The sequence below is a fragment of the Xiphophorus couchianus genome, chromosome 4 (genome assembly GCF_001444195.1).
Source record: "Xiphophorus couchianus chromosome 4, X_couchianus-1.0, whole genome shotgun sequence".
Classification (NCBI taxonomy): Eukaryota; Metazoa; Chordata; class Actinopteri; order Cyprinodontiformes; family Poeciliidae; genus Xiphophorus; species Xiphophorus couchianus.
In genome coordinates, this window is record NC_040231.1 from 1,311,673 (window position 1) to 1,318,690 (window position 7,018).

The 7,018-nt window shown below is 39.4% G+C and overlaps 1 protein-coding gene across 3 annotated transcripts in view; it reads right to left on the reverse strand.

The window, feature by feature from the left end:
* LOC114143667 (multiple epidermal growth factor-like domains protein 11) overlaps positions 1-6,851 on the reverse strand; it is a 90,930-nt gene extending 84,079 nt beyond the window's left edge. For all 3 annotated transcript variants that reach the window (XM_028015938.1, XM_028015936.1, XM_028015935.1), the window contains exon 1: positions 6,650-6,851. The gene's annotated coding sequence lies outside the window, so the exon portion shown is untranslated. The remainder of the gene's footprint in view (positions 1-6,649) is intronic.
* Positions 6,852-7,018: the final 167 nt, after the last annotated feature.

The window sequence follows — 7,018 nt, forward strand, 5'->3', positions numbered from 1 at the left end:
AAATATTTAGTTGATTAAGTTAGCTCAGAGCTAAATATTTAGTTGATTAAGTTAGCTCAGAGCTAAATATTTAGCTGATTAAGTTAGCTCAGAGCTAAATATTTAGTTGATTTAGTTAGCTCAGAGCTAAATATTTAGCTGATTAAGTTAGCTCAGAGCTAAATATTTAGCTGATTAAGTTAGCTCAGAGCTAAATATTTAGTTGATTAAGTTAGCTCAGAGCTAAATATTTAGCTGATTAAGTTAGCTCAGAGCTAAATATTTAGTTGATTAAGTTAGCTCAGAGCTAAATATTTAGTTGATTAAGTTAGCTCAGAGCTAAATATGTAGCCCAGAGACAATATCTGTCTCTGACGTAGCTAAATATTCCAAGCTAGCAAAATGAGCTAAATATTTAGTGGATAAACTAAATATTTGGTTAGAAACTGAAACATTTATAAATGAATAAATAACATAGTGAAAATACAACATTAAAAAATTAAACCTTATATTTTTGTTCTCTAATTTATTAGACGCTAAATAACCAAAATTATTGTTGATTTTCAACAGTAACTTTACAAACGGAAGCATTTCATAATTTGGACTTTCTCTTAAATATAAGACTTGCTTTTGATGAAAGTCCTGGACTTCATCATCATCATCATCATCATCTTCATCTCCAGACGGAGGGATGTTCCTCCATATTGTTCCAGAACATGAAGGAGTAAAAACTTCCTGGGTTTTGTGCAGCTTTAGATTTGAGCCGGTTGCTAACAGGATGAGGAGATTAGCTTCAAGCTGCAGCCTGAAGAAATGACAGATTTCCTGCTGGAAACTGTTTCACTGTTTGTCCTTGGACTCTGAAAAGCTGCAGAACAAAAAGAGTCGAAGTCTGCAGAGACTTTCCTAAGCCCCGCCCCTCCAGCTCACCTGAACCATCATGGCCGACAATCAAAGCAGTTCAAGACTCCACTGAACGGCCAGAACATCCAGAACATCCAGAACATCCAGAGTCCGACGCCGTTACAGGACCCAGAAAAACAAAGGAGGCTCCGTTTACACCAAAACACAGAAATTCTTCATTTCTAAAGTCAAAAAATTCAGAGAAAAAAACTTTATAAAAAAAAGACAAACCAGGTCATTCCTGAGTTTAAAAAAGCAAAACTTTTATAGGATATTTTTTAGATTAATATCAGAAAATTTCTAGAAAAACTTGGAGATGTTCTGGATTCATAAAGTCAAAAATGTGCAAAAAAATCTCAAAATTTGAAAATTTCTAAAAGCTAAAAAATAGCAATTCTTGAGTTTTAGAAGTCAAAGATTTGGTTGAAATTTATTTTTAGATTTGCTAAAAATAAAAAAATTAAAAGTTTCTCAAAAATTTCTGAGATGAATCTGAAAAATTTTAGTTTTCTCTCATAAATGTAATAATTACTGAATAGTGAATAAAAGTGAGAAAAACTTGCGTAGATTTTTTTGTACAATCAGAGGGAAATTATTAATTATTCACATGAAAGAAGTGGAAACATGAAAAACTGATTAAAGGGAAACAAACAAAGTAAAAAAACAAAGATTCTTATGTTTGTTTACTCGGATTAGAAACTATTTTCTGCAAATGTTGAGCAAAATGCATTTCCAGTTTTCTTCACTGAATGTAAAATTTGTCAAAAAGATTTTAGTATTTATAAAAATGACCAACATGTGAATCCCAGACTGACGGCGTAAATATTTCCTCCCCTTTGGCTCCTAATTCTCATCCCACTTTGTTTGTGGAGCGCCAGCTGGTTGCTAGGCGACCAGAAGGCGCCGTCACGCGGCGTTCCTCTGGACGCCGTTTAATCCACGGAGACGTTTGAAACCATCAGATAACCTGGGAGCTCAATCCGCCCAAAAGTCACTCAGACGGCAGCAGGAGCTGAACGGAGCGCCGGGTCCGGCAGAACCTGAGCGCCGGGTCCGGCAGAACCTGAGCCACGGTGGCCATCTTTGATCAAACAGGAGGAAATGATTCTGCAGATTTTCATCTTAAACTTTCACTGTGGAGGTTTTTATTCAGCTCAATGTTCTTTAATATTGGTGGAGCTTTTTTAGGTTTGGTAACTCGTTTGAGTCTTTCCTGCTCTGACCTTTGACCTCTGACCTTTCACCCAAGTTTCTACTGGTCCGACTTTAAATCAGTTCACCTGTTTATGATCATAACAAACATCATAACTATAAATTAAAACGAAATAAACTTCATTTTATAAACATTTCTATGTAATTTAGAGGAAAATCATAGAAGTTATCAGATCAAAATCATTACAAATCTTCAAATCTGCGTTTTACACACACACACACACACACACACACACACACACACACACACACACACACACACACACACAGCTGTGTGTGCTCCGCCTGCTGCACGCTCACAGAGTCTGAGTTATTAACGATGGTGGAAAAACTTCATGAACTGATGCTGGCAGAGGAACCAGGAATCATGAACTGGACTGTGAGCTGTGAACCGAACTCATTAATCAGAACCAGGCGACTCGTTTCCTCCTGAGGCGCAAATATCAGATAAAACCTGCAAGAAAACCCAGGAAGGAGCCTGACAAATTCAGACGCTCCATCAGGATCAGAATCGCACTGAAATATCAGATAAATATCGGTAATCCGCAGTTGGTTAATCTTGGTGGTTTAACCCTTCCAGGCTGAATGTGTCGGCGACGATGGAACCGAATTTGCAGTAATTGGGCGACACTTTGCTGTCTGAAAAATCCCAAAGGTTTCTGAAAGCTTTCCAGCAGATCTCGGGTTATTACGGTAATTTAACTCGCGCCGCAGCAGGAAGTGAAATTAATCTGGAAAGTTGTGGTTGTTTTGGATAAATGGGCAAATATATATTTACTCACAGGACATTTAAATAACTAATATAATTAAAATATCCAGGTGGAGATTTGAAACTCAGAGGGTAAAATATTGTGAGTCAACGGTTTAAATATCAGATTTTGGTGGTTTAAATATCGGATTTAGAGACAAGAACGGGATCGGAGGGAATTCCCGAATCTTTTCCTCCTTTATAACAACCCTAACCCGACCCCTCCTCCGCCTGTTTCTGTCCCTCATGGCCTGCAGGGATAAACTCAGGAGGTTTTATAACGGTGCACTCTCTCTCGCCCCTCCCAGCAGAAGCACTTAAAATCTCTTTCATGTTGCTTTTCTTCTCTCTCTCTTCTTTGTCGCAGCCTGAATGCGACGGCGGGAGCCGCCGGCTGCTGGCCTTAATGCTCCTCCACCGAATCTCACGACCGCTGCTTTGTTGCTGTTCGTCCTGAGAAAACGCCGTCCTGACTGAAGTCGCTCCATAATTCATCAAACACAAACCACTTCTGGATTCACTTCATTTCCTGCATCTTAATCAGCTGCGGTCAAAAGGAGACAAACACGTTTAATGAAGTTCAACAGAAAACTTTGGTTCGATATTCGGCTCATTAATAATCACGTTTCTCTTCCAGGTTTGGTTTCGTTCAGGTTTTCTCCTGCTTCTCTTCCGTGTGTCAATTTGCTTTTATTTGTTTTATTCAGTTGATTTTTTTTTTGGGATGTTTCCATCTATATTTTTTCTGGATTCTTCCTAAATTTTTCAGTGTCCTTCCTGCTTTATACGGAGGACTGAGCCTGCCAAAATTATCAATAAGTGTAGAAATAAATGGCTTAAGAAAGTAATTCTTGAGAACAATATTGCATCCAAAAAGTAAGAACTTTCCAACTTATTTTATTATTCGGCGTGACTAATTCATATTAATATAACTGATATATCACATTTATTTTTCATTTTTTTCCAGTCTTAGTGTTTTGTAAATTAGTTTCCTTTTATCTCTTCATATTCTGTATTTAATATATATTTTTTGATTTAACATTATTTGGGAAAAATAAGAAAAAAATAAATGAGAAATAAAAAAGGAACTATAATGGAAAATTAGATATTAGTGATAAAGTTAAATACCACTGAAAATGATAAAAATACGCATTTTTTTCAGATGAGTCATTTACTTTAACAAGCCATTTACTTATTTTCATATTTTCCACCTGCTTCTTATGGAAGACTGATCCTGCCAAAACTGGCAATAAATGAAGAAACAAATGAAGTAAATAACGTGATAAATATTGTGTCTAAAAAATTATTGCCAGTTTTGGCAGGGTCAGTCCTCCATAGATTTCCATCAGACCAGTATTTTCTCTCTAAAAACAAAATGGCAGCAGGATTTTGGTTTAGATGCTGCTGGGTCGCAGGCGAGTCCGGTTTGTTCTGGTTCTGGTTGTTTTCATGTGTCGCTTTGTTGGTTGGGTAAATGATCCCTGATTGATCAGCCGATCACACGTATTGATCCGGAGGATTCCCAGTTTGGAAAGGTCCAGCAGACCGGAACCATGGGCTCCCAGTGCGGCTCTCAGACTGCCACCCAGAACCAACCGGGCCGCGGTTCTGATGATCGGAGATGAAAGTGAGCTGCTAACGAGGGCGGCGGCTCCCGGATCATTACAGGTGAGATTCTGGAAAACATCAGAGAACACCTCGGCTTCCTTTAATCGATCGTTTCTTCTTCTTCACTTCAAACGTGAAGCAGACGCTTTCCCCTTCCTGCCTAAACGTTGTATATCTGGCTGCGACGTTTCTCCAGTCAGGCAGAGTCTGCAGCTCAAACCAGATCAGAGGAACCGCACCGATCAGCACTCTACCTGCCGGTTCTGATTCTGACTCCATCCGATTCATTTTCAGCTACAAAACAATAAATACGCAGCAGAACATGAAGGAATAAACAGATTGTGGCACAAATATAAGCAAATGTTCGTATTTTATCTCAGTTTTACAGCTGGAGAAAAAACAGCATCAGCAGAAAAACAGCAAGGCTGAAACGTTTGTTCCGTTCCTTAAATGCCTAGAGGTGCAAATTAGCATCAAAGCTGAACTTACACTGAAGGTGGGTGCAGTGTTTAAATTTATAATCTCTAATTTATAGGCCTGTCACAATAAGCAATAAATTAATTAATCCCACAATAAATGTAAAAAAAAACATCTCAATAATTTCCATTTCATAATTTATCGTTTTTCTCTCAAAATCTTCAGTTTGGTGTTTTGGTCTCTACTTTGTTTACAGAGATTTCATAATTTATTTTATTTGTTGTTTTGTTTATTTAAAATGTTTCCAGTAGAAACTGGAAACACTGGAGTTCACAGTTTTGATGCATTTAATCAATTTAGATTTTTCAGGGCTCATTTAAAGCTGAATTTAATCTGTGGAGAGTTTATTGGAGCATCGCAAAACAAAAACTCAATTTAAAATGCAAACCTGAGAGAGAATTCAAATCAAAGTCTCTGACATGCAAAACGAAACAAACATTTAACCGATTTATTATCAACTATTGGAACCGAAACAGCAGAGAGATCCAAACCACAACCAACCGATCAGAGGAGCCACTTACAACCCAAAGTTAAGGCAAAATATAGACAGAAAAAAACCAGTACATTTCTGTCAAAAAACTCTCAAATTTTGAGATTAACCTAAAAAATGTTATAAAAAAACCCCAAGGAAATAACAGAGCTGCAAAAGTTTAAACGTGAGAAAAAGCTCAGAAATTGAGATTAATGGCAGAAATTTTCAAGAAAAAACATGGAAATTTCTGAGTCCAATAAGTCAAAAACAAAGAGACACAAAATGTTTTAGATTAATCTCAGAAATTTTCTAGAAAAACCCCCGGAAATTTCTGAGTTTGAAAATAGGTTCATTTTTCCGATAATCTGAACAAGAACATTTCTGAGCTGCAAAAGTAAAAATTATACAAGAAAAACCTAAATAAAAATGTTCAGATTAATCTAAAAATATTTGAGAAAATATTATATACTCCGTCATAACGTCCTGATTTACTTGTTGCAATAATTCAAAGCCAACCAGGAATCATGCAGTGAATGAAAGGTCCAGATTCCTGCAGCAGCAGCAGCAGCAGCAGCAGCAGCGCATCCTCCTAAAAACAATTTAATTAAAGTAAAAGCTCAGGAAACACCAGCAGCTGCATTACTTTTATTGCAAGGCCACATTTGTGACAAATGTCTCGGTGACACGTGGCTGCAGCGCTAAGTGGCGCTCAGCCCGCAGCTGAAATTACTCCGCTAACTGGATGCGGCCATCAGACCGAGCGGCGGCGGCGGCGGCATCACCTGCAGCCGTGGACCTGCGTGCTGCTGCGCGGCGCCCCCTGCTGGCGGCAGAACCGAGCCCGCTTCAGGGCATCGATGGAAACAGCAGCAGCGATCAGCCTGACCTGCTGCTTGATTTAAAACAGCAGAACATGAGCGCGGACTGGGACTGGACCGGACCGGACCGGACCGGACCGATAAGAGCGCTCTGAGCAAACCGCTGCAGGACGTTCAATAAACTGGAAATGTGTCAAACTTTTAATAACCGCCTTTTAGTTTTATTCATTCATTTCTCTGCTACAAGATTATTGATTCATTTCAGCGCTACAAACAGAAATAAAGTGTATACACATTAAAAAGCATAAAAAATATCAGCTTAAGTTAAAAGTGCCTCCACTCTGCCGGTTCTGGTCCCGGTTTGTTTCCAACATGAGTCCAAATCGCGTTAAAACAACCAAACAAGCTCCTGGTTCTGGTTCTCCAGCTTACCTGCAGCGGGTTCGGTCCAGAACAAAGTTGGGTCTGACGGCGGCGGGCGGCGGCTCCTCTAGGTGAAGGTTTTCCCCAGAACAAGTCGGTGCTGAAGCGGCACCAAAGTCCTGAGCATCGCTGCAGTTTCCAACTTGAGTCTGAGCTCCGCTGCAGCTTCTCTGCGCGGCGGAGCCGAAGATCAGCGGGCGGACCAAGAGGATTCACCCCCGCTTCCCTCAACCCACCGCAGCGGCTGCAAAGATCAGCAGAGGCGCCAAGAGGACGCCCTGCCGTCCAACAATCGATGCTGCGTTCAGTGAGCCTCGGGAAAGCTGGGTTTTCTACTTACTTTTCTTAAAGCGTCTGTTATATTTGTTATAATTACGA